Here is a 24,001-nt window from a genome sequence, read left to right as displayed (position 1 = left end):
GATCTTAATTATCAAAATGCCGAAAAGCATGTACAAAATATATTGAAAGTCATTTATTTAGTATATTTGATTCAAGCTGTTTTTTTATTTGATAAAATATAAATAAAATATGCAAAAGTTATTTGGTTCAAGAAAAGTTGTATTCCGGAAAATTTTAAAAGGTTTTTGAAAATTATTAAATTGTATTATCACTTTTATATTAACAAATAGCTATATGTAAAGATAGCAACTGGAGATTTTTCAAATGTAACAAAATATCTTAAAAGTATTTACAAATGTTTAAGAAAATGTATGTTTTTTTTAAGTCAAATTTAAATTGAATTATCATGGTTATAAACTAATCTTGTTAGAAATATTTAAGCACCAAAACCTTCGCTTGAAAACTTAAATATCTTTATTTTTAATAAACATGATTCATATGTATATTGAATGAATCTAAAAAACAGCTAAGATTTTGTTTAACCGAATCGCAAGCGAATCGCAGGCGAATCGCAGGCGAATCGCAAAAGTTCAAACCTTAGTTATTTAATAATGCTTCAATTATTATATTCAAATATTTAAAAAATATAACATAAGTTGTGTTTTCAGACATTTTCTCGCCCCGCGATTCGCTTGCGATTCGGTTGCGATTCGCCTGCGATTCGCTTGCGATTCGCCTGCGATTCGGTTGCGATTCGCCTGCGATTCGCATGGGAATCGCCTGCGATTCGCTTGCTATTCGCCTGCGATTCGACTGCGATTCGCATGCGATTCAATACTTCAATTATTATATTCAAATATTTTAAAAATATAACATAACATTAATCGCGGGGCGATTTATTCGCTCGCGATTCGCCTGCGATTTATTCGCATTATTATTTAAATGATTTTTGAAAAAAGTTCAAACCTTAGTTATTTAATAATGCTTCAATTATTATATTCAAATATTTAAAAAATATAACATAGGTTGTGTCGCAACCGAATCGCAAGCGAATCGCAGGCGATTCCCATGCGAATCGCAACCGAATCGCATGCGAATCGCAGGCGAATCGCAACCGAATCGCAGGCGAATCGCAACCGAATCGCAACCGAATCGCATGCGAATCGCAACCGAATCGCATGCGAATCGCAACCGAATCGCAGGCGAATCGCAACCGAATCGCTTGCGATTCGCATGGGAATCGCAACCGAATCGCAAGCGAATCGCAACCGAATCGCAAGCGAATCGCAGGCGAATCGCAACCGAATCGCAAGCGAATCGCAGGCGAAACGCAACCGAATCGCAACCGAATCGCAAGCGAATCGCAACCGAATCGCAGGCGAATCGCAACCGAATCGCAAGCGAATCGCAAGCGAATCGCAAGCGAATCGCAACCGAATCGCAAGCGAATCGCAACCGAATCGCAAGCGAATCGCAGGCGAATCGCAACCGAATCGCAAGCGAATCGCAGGCGAAACGCAACCGAATCGCAAGCGAATCGCAACCGAATCGCATGCGAATCGCGGGGCGAGAACATGTCTGCAAACACAACTTATTATATTCAAATATTTAAAAAATATAACATAAGTTGTGTTTTCAGACATTTTCTCGCCCCGCGATTCGGTTGCGATTCGGTTGCGATTTGCCTCCGATTCGCCTGCGATTCGCTTGCGATTCGGTTGCGATTCGCTTGCGATTCGGTTGCGAATGTCTGAAAACACAACTTATGTTATATTTTTTAAATATTTGAATATAATAATTGAAGTATTATTAAATAACTAAGGTTTGAACTTTTTTTCAAAATCGCAACCGAATCGCAGGCGAATCGCAAGCGAATCGCAACCGAATCGCAACCGAATCGCAAGCGAATCGCAAGCGAATCGCGGGGCGAGAAAATGTCTGAAAACACAACTTATTATATTCAAATATTTAAAAATATAACATAAGTTGTGTTTTCAGACATTTTCTCGCCCCGCGATTCGGTTGCGATTCGGTTGCGATTCGGTTGCGATTCGGTTGCGATTCGGTTGCGATTCGCTTGCGATTCGGTTGCGATTCGCTTGCGATTCGGTTGCGAATGTCTGAAAACACAACTTATGTTATATTTTTTAAATATTTGAATATAATAATTGAAGTATTATTAAATAACTAAGGTTTGAACTTTTTTTCAAAATCGCAACCGAATCGCAGGCGAATCGCAGGCGAATAGCAAGCGAATCGCAACCGAATCGCAAGCGAATCGCAGGCGAATCGCAACCGAATCGCAAGCGAATCGCAGGCGAAACGCAACCGAATCGCATGCGAATCGCAACCGAATCGCAACCGAATCGCAACCGAATCGCATGCGAATCGCAACCGAATCGCAAGCGAATCGCGGGGCGAGAACATGTCTGAAAACACAACTTATGTTATATTTTTTAAATATTTGAATATAATAATTGAAGCATTATTAAATAACTAAGGTTTGAACTTTTTCTCAAAAATCATTGAAATAATAATGCGAATAAATCGCAGGCGAATCGCGAGCGAATAAATCGCCCCGCGATTAATGTTATGTTATATTTTTAAAATATTTGAATATAATAATTGAAGTATTGAATCGCATGCGAATCGCAGTCGAATCGCAGGCGAATAGCAAGCGAATCGCAGGCGATTCCCATGCGAATCGCAGGCGAATCGCAAGCGAATCGCAGGCGAATCGCAACCGAATCGCAAGCGAATCGCGGGGCGAGAAAATGTCTGAAAACACAACTTATGTTTTTTTTTTTAAATATTTGAATATAATAAGTTGTGTTTTCAGACATTTTCTCGCCCCGCGATTCGCTTGCGATTCGGTTGCGATTCGCATGCGATTCGGTTGCGATTCGCCTGCGATTCGGTTGCGATTCGCCTGCGATTCGGTTGCGATTCGCATGCGATTCGGTTGCGATTCGCATGGGAATCGCCTGCGATTCGCTTGCGATTCGGTTGCGATTCGACTGCGATTCGCATGCGATTCAATACTTCAATTATTATATTCAAATATTTTAAAAATATAACATAACATTAATCGCGGGGCGATTTATTCGCTCGCGATTCGCCTGCGATTTATTCGCATTATTATTTAAATGATTTTGGAAAAAAAGTTCAAACCTTAGTTATTTAATAATGCTTCAATTATTATATTCAAATATTTAAAAAATATAACATAAGTTGTGTTTTCAGACATTTTCTCGCCCCGCGATTCGGTTGCGATTCGGTTGCGATTCGGTTGCGATTCGGTTGCGATTCGCCTGCGATTCTCATGCGATTCGCTTGCGATTCGGTTGCGATTTTGGAAAAAAGTTCAAACCTTAGTTATTTAATAATACTTCAATTATTATATTCAAATATTTAAAAAATATAACATAAGTTGTGTTTTCAGACATTTTCTCGCCCCGCGATTCGGTTGCGATTCGCTTGCGATTTGCCTCCGATTCGCCTGCGATTCGTTTGCGATTCGCCTGCGATTCGCTTGCGATTCGGTTGCGATTCGCCTGCGATTCGGTTGCGATTCGCATGCGATTCGGTTGCGATTCGCCTGCGATTCGGTTGCGATTCGCCTGTGATTCGCCTGCGATTCGCTTGCGATTCGGTTGCGATTCGCTTGCGATTCGGTTGCGATTCGCCTGCGATTCGCTTGCGATTCGCCTGCGATTCGCTTGCGATTCGGTTGCGATTCGGTTGCGATTCGCCTGCGATTCGGTTGCGATTCGGTTGCGATTCGGTTGCGATTCGCTTGCGATTCGCCTGCGATTCGGTTGCGATTCGGTTGCGATTCGCTTGCGATTCGGTTGCGATTCGCCTGCGATTCGGTTGCGATTCGCCTGCGATTCGCTTGCGATTCGCCTGCGATTCGCTTGCGATTCGGTTGCGATTCGGTTGCGATTCGCCTGCGATTCGGTTGCGATTCGGTTGCGATTCGGTTGCGATTCGCTTGCGATTCGCCTGCGATTCGGTTGCGATTCGGTTGCGATTCGCTTGCGATTCGGTTGCGATTCGCCTGCGATTCGCCTGCGATTCGGTTGCGATTCGGTTGCGATTCGCTTGCGATTCGGTTGCGATTCGATTCAATTATTATATTCAAATCGTTTAAAAATATAACATAACGTTAATCGCGGGGCGATTTATTCGCTCGCGATTCGCCTGCGATTTATTCGCATTATTATTTAAATGATTTTTGAAAAAAAGTTCAAACCTTAGTTATTTAATAATGCTTCAATTATTATATTCAAATATTTAAAAAATATAACATAAGTTGTGTTTTCAGACATTTTCTAGCATGCGAATCGCATGCGAATCATAACCGAATCGCAACCGAATCGCAGGCAAATCGCAACCGAATCACAGGCGAATCGCAACCGAATCGCAAGCGAATCGCAGGCGAATCGCTTCAATTATTATATTCAAATATTTAAAAAATATAACATAAGTTGTGTTTGCAGACATGTTCTCGCCCCGCGATTCGCCTGCGATTCGGTTGCGATTCGCCTGCGATTCGGTTGCGATTCGGTTGCGATTCGCTTGCGATTCGGTTGCGATTCGCTTGCGATTCGGTTGCGATTCGCTTGCGATTCGGTTGCGATTCGCTTGCGATTCGGTTGCGATTCGGTTGCGATTCGCCTGCGATTCGGTTGCGATTCGCTTGCGATTCGGTTGCGATTCGGTTGCGTTTCGCCTGCGATTCGCTTGCGATTCGGTTGCGATTTGCCTGCGATTCGCTTGCGATTCGGTTGCGATTCGCTTGCGATTCGGTTGCGATTCGCTTGCGATTCGGTTGCGATTCGCTTGCGATTCGGTTGCGATTCGGTTGCGATTCCCATGCGAATCGCAAGCGATTCGGTTGCGATTCGCCTGCGATTCGTCTGCGATTCGGTTGCGATTCGCATGCGATTCGGTTGCGATTCGCATGCGATTCGGTTGCGATTCGGTTGCGATTCGCCTGCGATTCGGTTGCGATTCGCCTGCGATTCGGTTGCGATTCGGTTGCGATTCGCATGCGATTCGGTTGCGATTCGCATGGGAATCGCCTGCGATTCGCATGGGAATCGCCTGCGATTCGCTTGCGATTCGGTTGCGATTCGACTGCGATTCGACTGCGATTCGCCTGCGATTCGCCTGCGATTCGGTTGCGATTCGCCTGCGATTCGCTTGCGATTCGCCTGCGATTCGGTTGCGATTCGCCTGCGATTCGCATGGGAATCGCCTGCGATTCGCTTGCTATTCGCCTGCGATTCGACTGCGATTCGCATGCGATTCAATACTTCAATTATTATATTCAAATATTTTAAAAATATAACATAACATTAATCGCGGGGCGATTTATTCGCTCGCGATTCGCCTGCGATTTATTCGCATTATTATTTAAATGATTTTTGAAAAAAAGTTCAAACCTTAGTTATTTAATAATGCTTCAATTATTATATTCAAATATTTAAAAAATATAACATAAGTTGTGGAATGTCTGAAAACACAACTTATGTTATATTTTTTAAATATTTGAATATAATAATTGAAGTATTATTAAATAACTAAGGTTTGAACTTTTTTCATCTAACAATCGCAGGCGAATCGCAGGCGAATCGCAAGCGAATCGCAACCGAATCGCAAGCGAATCGCAAGCGAATCGCGGGGCGAGAAAATGTCTGAAAACACAACTTATTATATTCAAATATTTAAAAAATATAACATAAGTTGTGTTTTCAGACATGTTCTCGCCCCGCGATTCGCTTGCGATTCGGTTGCGATTCGCATGCGATTCGGTTGCGATTCGCTTGCGATTCGGTTGCGATTCGGTTGCGATTCGCTTGCGATTCGCTTGCTATTCGCCTGCGATTCGACTGCGATTCGCATGCGATTCAATACTTCAATTATTATATTCAAATATTTTAAAAATATAACATAACATTAATCGCGGGGCGATTTATTCGCTCGCGATTCGCCTGCGATTTATTCGCATTATTATTTCAATGATTTTTGAAAAAAAGTTCAAACCTTAGTTATTTAATAATGCTTCAATTATTATATTCAAATATTTAAAAAATATAACATAAGTTGTGTTTTCAGACATGTTCTCGCCCCGCGATTCGCTTGCGATTCGGTTGCGATTCGCATGCGATTCGGTTGCGATTCGCTTGCGATTCGGTTGCGATTCGGTTGCGTTTCGCCTGCGATTCGCTTGCGATTCGGTTGCGTTTCGCCTGCGATTCGCTTGCGATTCGGTTGCGATTCGCTTGCGATTCGGTTGCGATTCGCATGCGATTCGGTTGCGATTCGCTTGCGATTCGGTTGCGATTCGGTTGCGTTTCGCCTGCGATTCGCTTGCGATTCGGTTGCGATTCGCATGCGATTCGGTTGCGATTCGCTTGCGATTCGGTTGCGATTCGGTTGCGATTCGGTTGCGATTCGCTTGCGATTCGGTTGCGATTCGCATGCGATTCGGTTGCGATTCGCTTGCGATTCGGTTGCGATTCGGTTGCGTTTCGCCTGCGATTCGCTTGCGATTCGGTTGCGATTCGCTTGCGATTCGCCTGCGATTCGGTTGCGATTCGCCTGCGATTCGCTTGGGAATCGCAAGCGATTCGGTTGCGATTCGACTACGATTCGCATGCGATTCAATACTTCGATTAATGTTATGTTATATTTTTAAAATATTTGAATATAATAATTGAATCGCAACCGAATCGCAGTCGAATCGCAACCGAATCGCATGCGAATCGCAACCGAATCGCAGGCGAATCGCAACCGAATCGCAGGCGAATCGCAACCGAATCGCAGGCGAATCGCAACCGAATCGCATGCGAATCGCAACCGAATCGCATGCGAATCGCAACCGAATCGCAGGCGAATCGCAGGCGAATCGCAACCGAATCGCAAGCGAATCGCAGGCGAATCGCATAAGCATATTTAAGTAGAATTTTAAATGAATTGCGACTAAGATTCTAGAAAAAACAGCAAAGCTCTTCAAAACATTTTTCTGCTCAAAAACTTGAACGTAAAATACACAAGCCATTTTTTGTAGGCATATTTGAGCCGATAGACAAATTGATTTTCGACTTAAATGAAATCCAATTAAGCAGTCGCTTGACATTTATCTTCTATTATAATTTGTAAGCCGACTGAAGATTGAGAAGGATGTCTAAGGACGTTTGCTAATTCCATTAAAATCGCATTGCTTTAATTAGAGCTGAAACTCTTGGCCATATTTCGTTGGCTTGCAACGTGACAGAGTATGTGTGTGTGTGTGTGTGTGTGTGAGTGGGACAGCAAGCATATGATGCCGTGGAGCAGCCGTAACAATAAACGGCAACATTTACGGCGTACGATGATTGCAAGGCAAACGAGCAATTAAAAAAGCAGTGCGGCAGCTGCCAAGCTATGCGGCGTGTGTGTGTGTGTGCGAGTGTGCGTGTGACTGTGTGTGTGTGTGTGGATGGGTTGGTGTTGTAGCGAACCCAGAACTTCTGGGCCAGAAGCGACCTCGGGCCAAGGTTGTGACAAGGTAAGCCTTAACCCACACGTACAAGGGGCATATAACCTTTGCAACCAGCTCCCATTTCCCCAGCTGTATCCTTGAGGCATTTTTACAGCTTTCTTTCGCAGAGCGAGAGACAAGATGTAGAGAGTGGGAGAGAGAGAAAGAGAGAGAACGAGAATTTACGTTGAGTATTTGAAATATGCACGTAATATTGCAAAATTTTAAGCGTATATCTTTGCATAATTAACTGAGAAAATACTTAGCAAACACACTCACTCACACACACACACACATAGAGACATTTGCGGAGAGACAACATTGAGTCGAGGTCCTTGCCTCGCAGGCATTTTTACCGCAGCAACAGCAGCAGCAGCAGCTAGAGCAGCATCTCGCATGCAGCAGAAAAAGAAGAATGAAAAGCGAACAAAACTTTGCAATGATACTTTTTGGAGCCCTCAACCCCCAAGCCCAGTTTCATTCCCGAACCATCGCCCACTCTCAGGTTGTGTGGAATTTTTAATCTGCTACAACGGCAACCAAACAACCACCACAGCAGCGCCAACAGCAACAGCAGCAGCAACAGCAACAACAGCAAACCACCTCAGATACCTTTTTTCTCCTTTCGGCCATGTATCTTTCTTTACTGCAGGGCTTTGCATCTTTACGCTTTGCTTAAATATTTTAATTTTTATTGGTTGAAGTTTACCAACTGTCGCCTCTGCCTCAGTTGCTGTCCCAGTTAGGCTGCCATTTGATAAAGCTCTTAAAAATGTATTTATTTTGGTGCTAAGGTTTTGCGGCTATGATGCTCAGGCAATCAGCAAAAGCTTGTGATAAGCGCATTTGCGGCATAGCTAAAAGTGGGGGGAGGGTTGAGTTAACTGCCGAGTATCAGAGAAAAGAGAAAGGAAAGAAAATAAAAATAGAGAGAAAGAGAGAGAGAGAGAGAGCTGCAGACTTAGAGATGAGAAAAAATAACTTTCCGAGAGATAGACTTTTAATCAGTTGCAACAACTTTGCGTTCAGTTTGAAATCAAGAAAATAAGTTGATTGGAAAAACGCAGTTTCATTAAATTGAAAACTGTTTGAATTTAGCAAATAATTAAGTGTTAAAATATTACAAATTATTATTATTATTTGAAATTTGAAATGTATTGTACTTGATAAACAAATCACAGATTGGCAAGGAAACCTTTTTGGTTATATTTTATTTTTGAGTATTTTTAATATTTTAACGTACTTTAGACTAATTTATAAAAAAACAATACCCATAGATTGAAAATAATTCTTTCACTTCGCAAAAAGATAATATTTGGTGCAATTTAATTAGAAGCAGTTATTTTCAACAAAAGATATATGTAGATATAATCACTTTAAATGATTTTAAATATAGTATGAACAACTTTTTCCTTGGTGTTATTTACTTTAGATTGCTTATCTGATCTTAGAAATCTTCAGTTTGATATTTCAGGCCATTAAGTTTATTGGGTGTGTAATATTCTTATTGTAATATTGTCTATTAAAATGTCTTGCAAAATGTGTTTGTAGATCAAGTAATCTTTAAATTTGTTTTTATATATTTATGTTTATTTCATAGATTCCTTTTAGTTCTTTTAATACTTATTTCATATATTATACATAAGTTACATGTACAATATAAAGGCGATGTCTAAATTCCGCAATCAAGGCAAAGACTATTCAGGCATTAAGAAGATGCAAATGAAATCTGAGTAAAACCAAGTTATTTCTCAATGCTTAACTCGAATTAAGCTGCAAGCCGGCGAGCCACAGAATCTGGCTAATATGGATATCTTGATGTTGCCAAGGTAATCCACACGGAGTAGCGGCAAGAAGCAGGCAGCCCAACACACCCGACGGACAACTCGTAACCTCACTTGACCACAGACGGTGGCGATGAGGCAAATTGCTGGCTATAAAATCCCCCGTTCCATCCACAAACTAAGCGAACTGTGGACTGTGGCACAGGCTGGTCTAAGCTTAGCTAACTCGCACTAATAGCCATAATCATAAGCCATAATGACTGCTACCTAGACTATAGCTCACATTGCAGCAGAAGGGTAAAGACAGACAGAGTGGCGGCTGTGATGCTAACAACACCACGGTGCGTATGCGTAATATGCAGAGCCAGAGTGGAAACTTTGTGAATGACACCGAAACCGAGACTGTGTGCAAGTGTGTGTGTGTGTGTGTGTGTGTGTTGGTGTTTTGCAGTGTCATTTGCATAAAAGTAAAGTTCACCCACTCGACAGCGGCAGCGGAAAATTTGAATGCAACCTGCAAACTTTTGGCAAATTTAAATTATAAATAAGCTGCCTGCCTCACTGCATCGACTTCTGGCAAGAAGGCAGCAGGGGAAGGGGATGGGGATGGGGATGGGAATGGGGAGGTCGTCTCTAAACAAAACCTCATATGCATCGAAACGTAACGGCAAAAAGGATTTTAAGTGAAGTTGAAGTTGACTACACGACCGCATACCACGATATATTCCTCCTGCCTTCTGCCTTCTACCTTCTTCTCTGCCATCTGCCATTCTCTCTCTCACTTGCTCTCTGGAGACCACTTACATTGCAGCAAAGTTTTTGGAGCTTTAGTTCACAGGGAATACACACGAAGGCGACCACCACCAAAAAAACTAACATCGAGAAAATAAGCACAAAGTGAAAACTGCACGCGCATATTCCAATTCCGCCTCACCAGACAAAGTGCAGAGCGCTGTGCGTGTGTCTTTCGCTGGTATTCGGTGGTTGCTCAAACCACCAGACAGACAGACACAAGGACACAAGGAAGATCCTGTGTGAGGAGAAGGGGAAGGTGTGTGGGTAACCCAACCGAATGCAGCGTCAAAGGGCACGCGTGAGTCGAGGACCGCAGCGCAAGTTTAAATGTCATGTAAAATGTTTCCACTTACACAAATTAATGTGTAGAATTTAATTTTGTCGCAGTAATAAGACAGACCTAACAAAAACCAAGCCAACTGGGAATACTACGAAACAGACTCGACTCGTCTCGACACATCCTGCTGCCATTGGGTCATAACTATTTTAACACTGAACGCATAAATAAATAGTGCGTTTAGTGATACAAATGGTTTGCTCAGTCTTCTGCTAGCTGCAACGAAATTATGTGCTGCAAATGGGCAAGTAATTGGGAAAACAAGTTAAGGCAAAAATCGATGGAACAAAAGCTATTGTTTACAATGTCTAATTTCAGTAATAGTTTGGCATATTGTTGTTGCGGTTAATGAACAACTAATTAATTGCAGTGAAATAAAAGAGGCTAAAGAAATTACACTAAAAACTCCAGCATAGAACAGAGAAATAAGGGAACTTTCGTTGTATCAAGTTTTTATATACAGGTTCTCAAATTATACATTTGGTAAGCTTTGAAATATTTTTTCGTAATCAATTTCACTAGTATTTTATGCTATTTATAGAAAGTTTTTCAAATATCATTCGAATGAATTCTTTTGTTGCCTCAACAAAATTTATTAATGAGCTTTTGAACTCCTATAATTTTAGCTACGTATTAGTTATTGATAAAAAAAACATTTCATTTTTTTTTACAGACAATTTAAGCTTTTTAAGATTTGTGATTGTAAACTACATATGCGTAATTCTCTTGCGGAATTTGTCGCGGATTAGCTCTATATTTTTAGATTAAGATTTTAGGAACTTTTTTTGTTTTACCATAAAATATATAAATTCGTTATTTTTTTGCAATTATTTTAAAGCAGAAAAATAATTCCGAAATCATTCTTTGATATATATAAAGTACAAAACAAAGAGATATAAGATTAATCGCTATATATGTTTTTCACTTTAGATAGTGTCGCACGCGACATTTTCGCCAGAGAATTATTTACAATTTTTGACTTTACAGTAATTGTAAAATATTGTCTAGGCTGGAAAAGAACTATAGATGAATTATTAAAGAAGGAATCATATATTAAGTACAAATATTGTATGTACATATCTTTAATAACACAAAATTCGTTACTATTTTAACATATATAAACAAAACACATATTGTATATTTAGTTTAAAATTCGTTATCAAAAATAGCAATAAATAAATATATATGTGTAAGTAGCTCAAGATACTATTTTGAAATTGATTATTATTGTTAAAAGCAATATTTGTGATGTTATAAGCCTGTTGAAAGTTGGCATTGCATTTGAACAAAAAGTTTTGTGTGAATCTCATTAACATTTAGCACCAACTGTTAGACTCGAAAGATAAATGTGTGCTCGGCATATGCAAATTAACAAATGCTTATGTAACTGCGTGATGTACGAGGCCTTAGACTCGCAATTGTGTAGCGTATCTAAACTGCTTTAATATGAAGTAATAAAGTACGAGGAAACAAGCAAACACTCATCACATGCAGCAGGCCAAGTACTGAAATTCATCACTTTAGACAGGCGAAAAGTAGAACTCGCATCTGGAAGACAACTCCGAACTCCAAACTCTTCATTCCAACGCTTTGGCCCTGAAGCTGTGTTTTCGAATTTGCTACAAATTTTTGGGCTAAATGAAGCGAACTCTTTCCCCTATCTGTCTATTTTTTTTTGGGGGTTTGTAAAAGGGGTTAGATGTGGGAGGATGAACAGGGGACAAACTCTATATATGTGATACGCTTGAGAGACTTTTAGCTTCATTGCTTGATTTGTTTAAATGTCTTTGCTGTGTTTGGTTTATGGTTGTGTCATTGAGCATTGGTTTCAAATGCTATTTTTGGGTGGAGGTCTCAAAAGGGATGTGCGGCCGGTGGAGGGGGGAGCTTAGTGCTTAACTTGTCTAAAAATCTTGTTTGTCTGCTTGTGCATGTGTTAAATGAAAAGTTTTTGGCATCACTGGCTTGGCTGCATTTGTTGATGGCCCCCATAGATACAAAAGTTATTTGCCCATGCAAAACCAACTAAAAGCATCAAGCTTCTATTCGCTCTCTCTCTCTCTCTCTCTTCAGCAACCCCTAAGTCCTTTCCCTATGTGTGCGTTTAAATGTTAGCATATGCATATAATAATAAAAACAAATATGGCCAAAACCCACTGACAGCTTGACTCAGCACATTTGCTGCTGCTGTTGCTGCTGCTGCTGCTGCTGCTCTTTGACACTCGTGTGTTTTTAGATACATTTGTTGGATATCTGAATATCTGGCGCATGCATAATACATAATACCTACGAGTTTATATAGCTCAAATTAATTAATTGCCTCTTGCGAAGTAATAACATGATTAGCTTGATGATTATGATGAGGCTCCCCTCTTGTCCCTTCCCCCGTTGATGTGCTCCTTCACCTTCATCGCTTCTCGCTTCGTTGGCCCGAAATTCAAGCAATTAACCCTTGAAATGAATTTCATGTATAAGTTTGCTTGCCAAGCTAAAAGTATCTACAAGTTTGACGAACTGTTTGCACTTACTCTTCAGATTTACTTAAATGGGTATCCAAGATGCGCCATCAAATTGGAGACAGCTTCGGACTTAGCTGAGATATCAAGCAATATCTGATGAATGATGAACTTCTTTTGCACAATAGAAAAATGTATTCAAAGTTTTATTTCCAGAAAAGGCAAAAGCTGCAGTTTTTTAATACTTATTCCCCACAGGATGGCAGGGAGAGAGAAATTCTTCATATTTTTGCGCGTTGATTTTGTTTGTTTACTCATAGAAATCCGTGCGCGTTTCAGTTCATATTTTTCACAGGCAAATTACAAGCGCAGCGAAAACAAGAGCAGCTTAGCCTTGGCTAAAAAGGAGTTTGAAAACAGTTCTAAAGGGAGAACAGGGGGGAGGAGGCGGAGGAGCAGAGTTCAGAGGTTGCAGTTTTTGGGTTGAGTTGTGAAATGCTTACGAAAGTTGTAACAAATACAAAAGTCAATGGCGCTGCAAAAGAAGTTTTTGCCTGGCAGCGCACACGGTAAATCTTGCAAGCTAAAACTTTCGACTTGCTTAAATAAACTCAACACACATACATACACAGCAGTCACACACACACACACACACACACGCAGGCAGACACATGCAGCTAGACAGACACACGCTGAGATACAGATACTCAAATGCGAAGCTATAAGCTGCTTTTCTCTATGCACATACTACATGACGAGTCCACGAACTTCGCAGAGATGCAGAGTGTGTTGCTGCTGACTGTCCTGCCCTCCAATTCGCATTTTCAGCAATTTGATTACGCAGCACAGTGGTTGGGAATGCTACAAAAAAGTCATCAAACTTCTGAGTGATGAGAAATGTGTCAAAAACGAATACAGAAATATACAAAAAGAATACAAAATTGAAGTTAACAAATAATCTTAGTACTTATTATTTGTAGAGACTAAAATTATTAAAAAAAAATGAAATGTTTATTAACATCTCAAATTTAAGGAAATAGTAAAACTAAAACAAAGTAAAGACCCGAGGTGCTCTGGCTATATAATTATTATTTAACAATTTAATAAATTTATAAATTAATACTATTTTTAACCAATATTTTTATATTTATTTCTTGTAAATTTTAAAATTGTTCTTAGAAATCAAAGATTTGTTTTGAATTCCTGCCAAATCTATATAAATTGTAAAATAAAATTAATTTTTTCTATAATTTTGGGTGTAAATTGTTTCATATGATGTAAAATATGGATATTTAACTAAAATGCAATATTTTGTTTTTAGTTCTATTTTCTATGATTACTTTACTTAATTTGATTAGTAATAGTAAGAGTAAAGAATGTTCGTTAAGAAAAAATTTCTTTGTGAAATATTTTAACAAAAATAATATTTATAGTATTAAATACAAACTTAATTTTTTTTTTAATTCTATAAAAATAATGATTGCATAATAATATCAATTTAGTTCCGACTTCCACCTTGTTTTATTTTCGATAATTATGAGCATGATGAAAGCACTGTGCAATAGTTTTTGTTGCAAGCGTGGCTTGCCATGTTTGTTGTGCCTTTGCCAGCGACCTTGCCAACAACAAGAGCAGCAAAGACGAGCGTATAATACCAGCAACAAAAACATGAACAATAACAAGAACAATGATGGCAAACAACTGGCCGAAATCAAGCCAAAACCAAGCCCAACCAATCCAAACCAAACTGAAATGGAAAAAGCCAAAAGACGAGATGCTGCTGCATGCTCAGCATTTTCAGTTTCAGTTTTGCTCTGCTCTATATTGAGGCGAGTTGAGTTGAGTTGAGTTGAAGTTCGAGTTCGAGCTCAAGTTTGCTTCCGTACTTCGAGGATATTTGTCTGCTGAATTAATTGGAATTAGTCGCGACATGCTTATCCCAAAGTCTAAAATAAACAATAAAATGGATACCTATTCAAATAGGGCGCGCAAACACAAACAAACAAAAGCAACCATGCGAGAGATAGAGCGTGGGTGGACGAGTAAGAGACAGCGATAGGAAGAGGGAGAGAGACAGAGATGGAGAGTGGGAGGAGGAATGAGTGAGAGAAAGGAGTTAGCCAAGTCAGCACGTCATGCAAAAAGGACACGAGACGAGGTTTGGGTGACGGGACGGGGAAAGCACAATGCAAAGTTTTAATGAATTTTGGTTTAAGTTTTCAGCGAGTGCTGCGCCCTTTGCGATTTCCTGTAAAATGTATTTTAAACGAGTAACGGAAATTGCATTATTTCAATTACAAATTCGTTAGTCGGCGCGCTGTCGACGTCTCCATTGCCATCGCCATCGCCATCTCTATCTCCATCTTCTCAACTTGAGAGACATTGCAAGAAAAAGAGAGAGAGACAGAGAGAGTGAGAGTGAGATTGCGAGACTCGACAGAGATTGGAGCAGACAGCAAACGCCACAGGCAATTAGTTGTGTCAAAGCTTTCATTATTGTTTTGTCATATTTGCTTTGTGTGTGTGTGTGTGCGTGTTATGTCTGTGTGTGCTGTGTGTCAGCCACACTCAAAAGTCTTAATTAATGTATAAATATGTACTTGTATATATATGTATATGTATGTGTATAGGAAAACAGAATAGATTTTATATTTAATTAGTGCAAACTGTGCAAAACTTGGCCTGACACGACGTCGCCAATTGTTGTGGCAACAAAGGCAAACAAATGAACTGGAAGTGGAAATGGAAATGGAACTTTTGCCTCAGCCAACCGACCGAGCGTTCTCCGAGCTCTCCAAAGCGACTTCACTTCTGTCTTTCGCAATAACAAGAGCAACAACAGCAGCAACAGCAACATGAACAGCTGTGAGCACCGCAGGGCGACATGGCAATAGAGCGCCTCAAGGCAACTGGCATCAAGGGAACGCAAACTGGACCAAGAGTTCCAACTATTATATTGTTGTGTACACTCTGTGTGTACTTACACATTGCGCAATTGCGATTCGGTTGCTCGAAAGTCCCACTGAGTGGTTTCGCCGAAGTGCCAAAAGTTTGACAGCTGAATTCTGGAATGCCCCAAGGCAGCACTAAAAGTGTTCTTCGATTGTCCAATGGATGTTAGTTGGGAATTATGCCATAAGGTGGAAATGCTTTTCACTGATTTTCAATCACTTCGCACATCACGCACAGTAGCCAATTAATTTTGCCATGCACTTTTGCACTCTTGAAAACATTTGCATAATCACATAATTTTATAAAAAGTGTCGACTTATTTAATCTTGATTTCGCTTTTGCATAAAGTTATTTTTGAGTTACATAAAATACTAAAGATTATTATTTACTCGAATCATTTCTATTCTTTTAAATTTTGCTATTATTATTATTTATAATTATAATTATAACAATATTTTGAGTTTGATTTTATTCTTCTATTTTATTTACATAATTGTAATTGTAACAAAATTTTTTTACTTTGCTTTAATTTCTGTTTACACATTAGAATTTATAAAAGAAGTTTAATTTTCAATTTTTTTTCTACAAATTTAATTTTGTCCTTACTTTTTTTATTATTAATATGATAATATTAAAGACGATGTTTTTGTTTTAAATATTTTCGTTTTCTATATAAGTTACGTTTTCCTTTTTTTAATTTTGTTTTTTTTTTTCAGAGAAGCTGTTATTCAATTCAATATATTATTCTAAGGATTTAATAATATTTATTATTTATGAATGCTATTTATTTAATATGTCTGTCAATAATGAGCAATTGGATGCAGCAATTGCATTCTGAAACAATATGTTTCAGTTATATTATTAATACGTCTAAATGAATAATCAACATTAGTGCTTCAATTTCCCTGATAAATGTTTGCCTAATTATTTCACTATTCGACTATATTACTCGTAAATTAATCGAGCCAAGTTATGACTGCAGAAACTTTTCTCATTGGCAATCAGAAATCATCATCAGCAAGCTGGCTATAATTAGAGTTACTCGTAGTGTTGGCAATGGCCAATTAATATACACCCACTGACCGATATGAGGGCAGAAATATTACCACATATTCGTAGTTTTGAAAATTCTTCGATGATTACGATAACTGGCGCACACATCATCTTAATGCATTTCCATAAATTGTGTAGCAATAATTAAACGATAACATTTCCGCATGTCAACCTTCATTAAATGTCGCTCTACTCTCTATGCGATTGTAACTAATTATCGTCGCTACTCTCGGCAATCGCATACTTCACTTTTCCCACACATACGAGTACAATAACACATCAATTGGCATGCAGCCTATATAAAAAATTGAATGTACTCGAAGAAATAATTTCCACTTAATACTAATTAGAGCGTACGCTGATGATGGCCGCCCATTGGCACTGCAATCAGTAGAGGCCAAAAGAGGGAGGGTGAAAGTGAAGAGAGAGCGAGAGTGGGAGAGGAGGAAGCGGGGGAGTGAGCTTAGAATCAAATTCGTGTAAGTAAGTCAGTGCAGTTAGTGGGTTTTATGGCATAGGCTTGCTTCATTAGACAGCATTTCAGGCCAGTCAGCAGCAGACTGGGAAAATTCATTATTCTCTCCAATACCAATAAACACACACATATACTGGTGTACTACATCAATGCACACACTATACATGCGTGTTGTCGGTGCATGTACGAGTATGTGTGTGTGTGTGTGTGTAAATGGCACTTGACTTGTTCGACATAAACATGAAAATGATGATGTCACATTTGCACAATTGTGCGTACAGCAGAAACAACAACAACGACAACATTTAAGTCAAACTGCAGCCACATCAACAAATATGCTGACCAACTGAAAAATACCCTGTAATACAAGCATACGGTGTGCAACTATTTTAAATTTTGAGTTAAATTCACAACGATTTAATAATTAAAACAGGTTTTGATATTTTTCTTTAATATAATAATAAAATAAATATAACCGCTATATAAAGTGAGAGAATTATTTCTGTATTACTACAGAATATGATAGAATTTCCAATACAAATAAACTTACCAGTTTTATTTTAATGGTCATATTAATGGTGCTTTGCCTGCACTCTATAATTATTATTCTAAAGATGGAACCATTTCAATATTACTTAATACACCCAAGTGAATGTTGCTTATAGGGTATGGCAAAAACAGTAATTGTTATTGTTGTGCTAGCTTTGGAAAATGCATTTAGCATACTCTCACTCTCTCGTTCTCTCTCTGTATATCTCTGTCTCTTTTCTGGTCCAGTTGTCTACCGTTTTTTCCCCTCAGATTGGGGATACTGCACTTAATGTGCGTAGTAGATCGTGCAAGCGTGAATCTGGTGATATGGCGATTAAAAATCGCAATGCCCAAATGAAAAAAGCAAAAAACAAAAACAACAAAAATGAGTATGACAATGACAATGACAATGCCCGGAACGCATCGCATCGCATTGCATCGCATTCGGATTGGGATTGGTATTGCGATTCGCAGTGGGTTTTTCTACATGTTCGAGGAGTTTTATTCTGTTTTTGGCATCGACAGACGCCGTGCGATAAAACAAAAGCCGATTTTCAGTTGAAAAGTTTAATTGAACAATGATAATGTTGCCAGCAACAACAACGACGACAACAACAACAGCAACAGCAACACCAAAATGTCAGGCCTTAAAAATTAAACAAAAGAATGTATATTGATAAATAAATTTGTGAGAATTGGCACATGACATCATAAAAAAATGTGTACTTAAATTTATTGAAAAAGATGCGCGTTATAGACAAGAAATTCTACAACTTATATAAAGTAATACGTGTCCATTAATGGATAGATTAATAGATTGTTGTTCATAAGTTATAATTATATTAGATCTAATGCAAAACAATTATAATTGGTTTATACTTTATGCTAGGAAATATAGAATACATATGTCTCCTATACATTGTGTGGCAAAGCTGAAGTCTAAAGATTAAGACTTAACAAGTAAGAAAGCTAAAGTCGAGTGTGCTCGACTGTGAGATACCCGCTATCCATTTTGAATTAAAGCAAGATAGTGTGGTACTGATATTAAAACATACTAAATTAATATATTGAAAAAATACTAAAAATATACCAACGAATACTTTTGGTGTATTGATGTTGTACTATATTCACAATAGAGTGCCAAATATAATAGATTGTCAATCAACGCAACTATGAACCTTGATAAGTAGGCGTCTTCGCGCATACAAAAATATTTAATAATATAGGCTGATGGTAATATACAATTCATAATTAGTATATTTCTGTATAGATGCTGATATCAATTCAGAGTAGCACTCACAATAATATTGATTCTCTTTGAGCTCGAATGCAAGTCGCAATGAATTTCGTCATTTTGTTGGCATTATTTTCTTGCATATTTGCTCGAAATGTTTCCTTCACGGATCCAGATTGGCTAAGTAAGACACTATTTAATTGTTTGAAATTGATTTATTTTATAATACTACATTTTAGAATGGGTTAACAGGAACGCGACAACTAGTGATCTTCAGAAGATTGGGTCAAGGCTGTATTATATTGAGTATGAAGAAAAATTGTTTTGGTGGGGAGCTCGGATGGCATGTCATGAAAAACGTGGAAATCTTCTATATTTCGGAGACTTGAAGGAAACGAAAGCTGTGCAAGATCACTTGCAAAGTGGAGAACGATATTGGGTTGACTTATTGTACATGAGAGGTAATAGATTTTTGTCGTTGTCCACTGGAAATCACAAGGGAAAGTTTCCATTGTGGCAGAAAGGTGAACCGAATACTGCTAAAGGGGCAAAACGCTGCGCTTATGGGCAAGTGAATAATGGAGAATTTCGTTTATACGTCGAGTCATGTATAAATGAGTATTTATTTATTTGTGAAATTACAACTCCTGAGCCAAGAAGACGAGATTGTCTACGAGGATAAAATACATACATACATACATACAAACAAACAAACAAACATACATACATACATACAAATATACATATGTTCATTTATATATACCTATAAATAAAATAAAGATTGATAATTATATATAATTCATAATATAGACATAACATACATAATAAATATGTATATAATTCATTATACAGACATTTCTGTATATAAGCTGATAGCAAGACAGAGTCGCAAGCATAACGATATTGAGTCTCTTTGAGTTCGAGTGCAAATCGCAATGAATTTCATCATTTTGTTGGCTTTATTTTCTTGAATATTTGTTTGAAATGTTTCCTCAATGATTTCAGAATGGCAAGATAAGACACAATTTACTTGTATGAAATTGAATTATTTATAACACTTACATTTAAGATAGGCTTGACAGGCAAATAAACGAGACATCTGTTGATCTTCTCACTGAATCGAATTCATATTTTGTTAAAAGGGGAATTAAAATGTCATGAAATGAACGCAAGACTTGCAAGTTTTCGAAGCTTAGAGAAAATACAAGCAGTGCAGAATCAACTGCAAATTGGGGAACGATATTGGATCGATTTGATATTCATTTATTTGTAAAACTACAACTAAGAAACCATAATCGGTATAATTAATTAATGAGGTTTTTTAATTTTTTGGTTACTCAATTAATCTTAATTTGTCCCTTTTTTTGGTTTTAAATTGAAAATTCATTAAAGTTACCAAAATGTAATAGAAGTTTTTCCGCATGATTTGTTCAGTTGATTGAATTTTTCCAGCCATTTCTAGTGCGTCTGGCCAATTAAAGAAGCTTTCGCTTTGGTATGGTTTAAAAATACACTCCGCGCTATAAAACTGCAGCTGTTCATTTTGTTTTGGGCATCATAAAAAACAAATATTAAAATTGCAGCAATGCCACAGAGTACCACAATCTTTGAGGCAACATAAAAAAAAAGAAAAAACGAAAGCAACACCCTCTGAAAAACAACGCAGAATGTCGAACGCCAACGCTGACGACCATTAAACAATTTATGTTTGTGCCAGCGCTTAAGTCTACCAATTGCTGCCAATTTCGACAAAACTCACGCAACAATGCACCACCGAAAAAAAGCCAGAGAGAGAGAGAGAGAGAGAGAGAGAGAACGAGATGGCGCTAGAGATAGTAGGAGACACGCTTACATTTATTGTTTTTACGAGCCTCAACTCTACACGGCTAATTGAAAAATACTTTGTTGTGCAATTTTATTGCATCCACAATGTAGCCACTCTCCTTCTCCATTCTCCCCACTTATTCGAATTGATCCTCTCGGTGCGGCGCCAGGATTGGATTGTGCCCGATTGGCACACTTTTTGTTTTTTGTTTCGGGATGCGGTGCGGGGCAAGTTTCAAATTCACTTTCCATACAAATTGGCAGCGCGTCGATGGCAATGGCGCTAATGAAAATTAACATAAAATGCTGCTGACAGCAGCCAATTGAGCGCACAGGAGCCAAACTACTCGGAGGGTCTTGCGTCCCCTTTCCCTTTTTCCCTTTCCCTCAAAAAAAATTGCAGTCAGTGAAGATGCACCAACTGATTTTAATGCGATTCAACAGCTCTGCACGCGATGCCAAGCCAGAAAACGTTTTGCTAGTTTTCCTTCCCCCTTCCCTCCACAACCTCAAAAAACTCATCGTTTCAGCAACAACAATTGCATGACGCCTTCTGCCTTCTACATTTTTGGCCAAAAAAGCCTCGGGCCAAGAACTGAGCCGCACGGCACGGCGTTGCATTTTGATGATGCCAACGTCCAAACCCTTAACTTCCTCCCCACTTCTCCCCTGTCAATCCTTGGCCCCTGTGTCTGTGTTTCTGTTGGCCGTGCCATGGCAGCGCCATTGTTAAGTTTAACCAAGGTAATCTCTGTGCTTCCATCGCCTATCGTGACAAACTGACATAAATGCCCGGCGGCAGGCACAGAGAGTCCAATCAACGCCAGCTACTTGCAGGGATTCAACTAAGTTCCCAATGACATTAGCTGAAATTCGGAAATAATATTTGGAAAGCTCTTGAAGGGATTTCTGCTTAAGCTTTTACTATTTGACACATTTATTAGAAGGATTATGTTATATTAAAATTAACAAATTTTCCTTCCTTTATATGTGTAATAATCTTCAACCATAATTAATTTTCTTTTTGTTATTTAAGAGAAAAATTAAGTTTTAAAATAAAATATATAAAAATTTTGGTTTAATTTTACAAGCAAACTTTTATACTTAATCGATTTTGTTCATTTTTTTCATAACATTCTTAAGTTTAATATAAAAGTTAATTTAAAATATACAATTCTGAAGTTTAACACTTAAATAGAGTTGCAAACCGTAAATTTCTTTATACTATAATACATTTTTTATTTAAGCTTCTGTTTATTGCAATGAAGTACTGCTGAATATTGTATTTCCACTCAATTAATAAACCATACCTTTCCATTGTTTCGACTTTCTATTTCAGCTCGTGTCATTAGGGCAGAAGAATCGTAGTTTTAGTTGAGGCTGTTGGCGTGAGTGGGCCATTCTCCACTCTGCACTCTCCACTCTGCACTCTCCACTCTCTGCACTTTCCACAGTTGCCGCGTCGTCGTCGTCATCGTCATCGTCGACGTCTGACACAGTCTGTGCCCTGCGGTTGCCCTACTAACTATTATTATAGTAGTTCAAAAATGTTCGTTGCCGTTGGTGTTTCTGGTCGTGCACTTGGCAAAACGCCGCCATTTTAGCCGCCATTGCCTCTTGCTGCAATTGACGGAAGTTCATTGGTTAGCAAATGGCAGTTTTTGTACGCTCATTAGCATTATTTGTCAGTCTGCGGTTGGTATTTCGGGTAAAGTGATTCAAGTGGATGCATTGGCCACACACACACACACACATGCTTACATCAGTATGAGTATCTATACTGTATATGTATGTGTAAGCAAGTACAACGAATGTGTGACGCAATGTTTGCGTCTGTTTGAGATATGTATGGACGAGTCGAAGTAGTTTGACAGTTGTGGGTTAAATCCAACTTGATAGCTTGATTTGCAGTTCGGATTTGCAGCTTAGATTTATTATGTATGCCCTTCCCTTTCCTTCATCTACAAGTTCTACCAACTATGCATCTCTTGCCGAATTGAATAGCTTATGATGTGGTAGTTAAGTATGCACAACTGATGATTGAGTTTCATCTTTAGGGGGCGAATTCGTTAGCAAAGTTCAAAATGTTTGCCACAGGTTGGTAGAGTCAAAAACTTAAAAAGTGCCCCTTTCGTTAGCAATCTGGTGGTTAACAAGAACACATATTTGAAAAATGTTTTAAGAAATTTAAAACTTTTTTAAAACTGCGTTCAGCTGCAATAGCATTAGTTCTTACATGTATTAGTTCTTGTAATAACTATTTTAGACACCTTTTTTTATAATTTAGTTATCACTTTATGTAATTAATTTTTATGTAAGTTTTGGATATTACATTTGCTCGTTTTTTTTTGTGAAGAAATATTTAAGTATTTATTTATTATAAATATATGAACAATTAAAAACCTGACATACATTTATATCTAATATATTGAAAATGGATTTCAAAAATAGCATATTTTAACAATTTATTTGATACAACACATTTTATATTTCGTTAAAGTTTCATATAATGTTTTTAACTACACGATTTAACTGTCTTTTGAACTGACTTTATAATGTTAAACTCTTGATTCCATTTTATGATTCTCCCTAATCAAATGAAGTCTGATTCACAAGAAAACGGCATTCCATATTAAATGTCTTTGTTTTTAAAATAATTTTGGCATAGTAAAGTAAAATTTGCGACAGTGAGTATGAGCCGTAGATCTGTGTTGAAGATTTTTTGTGAAGTAGTAGAAGTAACTTGTCAAGTGACCCCAGCTTGTTTGACATTTCTTTAGCTGGAAGCACAGAGAATTCTTTGAGCACCTGACACGACACGCACATTGCAGAGGCAGGCGAAGATAGAGGGGATTTTTGGATGAGATGCCAGCTGCTCAGGTGGCCGGGCAGCTAAGCTATTCAAATGGCTGCTCGTTAGTGCTCAAGTGATTCAACAGAATGCTTAACATGCCTAATGTCATTTGGCACAGCGCTCAAATTAATAGCCGTCACTTTTCACCTGACCAACTCCCCCACGAAACTGCAACCCTCGATTTCGCAATTGGGGGGCACGATGGCAAAAGGTGCCACAGTGGCTGGGTTGCCGCAGACTCCAAACAATTCAAGG

General features: G+C 38.5%; 1 protein-coding gene and 1 long non-coding RNA gene across 2 annotated transcripts in view; one reads left to right on the top strand and one right to left on the bottom strand.

Moving 5' to 3' along the window:
• Positions 1-24,001, bottom strand: part of LOC133846155 (dnaJ protein homolog 1-like) — a 140,085-nt gene that overhangs the window by 6,744 nt on the left and 109,340 nt on the right. The gene's annotated exons all lie outside the window — the stretch shown is intronic.
• Positions 19,121-20,256, top strand: LOC133843473 (uncharacterized). The gene is made up of 3 exons (XR_009894507.1): positions 19,121-19,252; positions 19,308-20,202; positions 20,242-20,256. It is a non-coding gene; the product is annotated as an uncharacterized LOC133843473 (long non-coding RNA).

This window comes from Drosophila sulfurigaster, chromosome 3, assembly GCF_023558435.1.
Source record: "Drosophila sulfurigaster albostrigata strain 15112-1811.04 chromosome 3, ASM2355843v2, whole genome shotgun sequence".
NCBI classification, from domain to species: Eukaryota; Metazoa; Arthropoda; class Insecta; order Diptera; family Drosophilidae; genus Drosophila; species Drosophila sulfurigaster.
This window is presented reverse-complemented; position numbering and strand designations above follow the sequence as displayed.